Below are 1,051 nucleotides of genomic sequence, written 5' to 3'. Positions count from 1 at the left end.
GAGCTGGAGGACAGATTAATGCATCTAAGGAGGGAGAAAGACTGAAAAATTCATTACTAAGGTGCTCAGGTCCAAAAACTAAAACCTCAGTCTTGTCTGTTCAACAGGAGAAAATTAAGGGTCATCCAGGTTTTTATGTCTTTAAGAAATGCTTGTAGTCTAAGTAACTGATTGGATTCATTGGGTTTAACGGACAAATATATCTGTGCATCATCAGCATAACAATGAAAATTCATCCCATGATGTTTAATAAAATTACCTCATGGAAGCATATATAAAATAAAGAGTATTGTTCCAAGCACTGAGCCCTGAGGAACTCCATGACTAAATTTGGTGTATGAAGAAGATTCACTATTTACATTTACAAACTGGAATCTATCAGATAGATATGATTTAAACCATTTTAGAGCCGTTTCTGTAATTCCAATATCATCACAGACTCTCTCACTGGTACATCTTCATCTTTAAATCACTTCCTGGTCTGCTGCCTTCATACATCTCCTCCTACATGTCTCTGTGTGAGTGCAGCTACAGCGTGCGCTCTTAGGACATTATTACCTGCAGTGTTCCCTCAGTGAGAACTGAACTAGACAAAAGGACCTTCTTTTACTCCGCTACTGTTTCCTGGAATATCTTGTAAAAAGATCTGAAGCTCTCGACCTTGACCTCTCTAAGTGGCTTTAAAAATCTGATAAGTTCCTGCAAGAACCAACGCAGACATGTTCCTGTTTTTAGTTTTCTACATTCACATTATAATCGATCTGTTTTTTTCTACTTTTTTGCCATCTTACTTTAATTTGTACGAAAAATAAGTCTGTATGCCTCTTTTATAATTGTCTATTGTTGTCAACACTCTTTGTTGAATTCAGGTCTCTCTTGTAAATTAGTCCTCGAGGCTCAATGGGATTAACCTGTCTAAATAAAGGTTGAATGAATTTTCAAGTCTCTGTAGTAAAATATTGTGATCAACTGTATCAAATGCAGCACTGAGGTCTAACAGGACCAGTATAGACACAAGTCCATTGTCTGAGGCCATGAGAATATCATTAGT

This window comes from Nematolebias whitei, chromosome 1 (assembly GCF_014905685.2).
Source record: "Nematolebias whitei isolate Nwh7 chromosome 1, NemWhi1, whole genome shotgun sequence".
NCBI classification, from domain to species: Eukaryota; Metazoa; Chordata; class Actinopteri; order Cyprinodontiformes; family Rivulidae; genus Nematolebias; species Nematolebias whitei.
Note: the sequence above shows the minus strand (reverse complement) of the source record.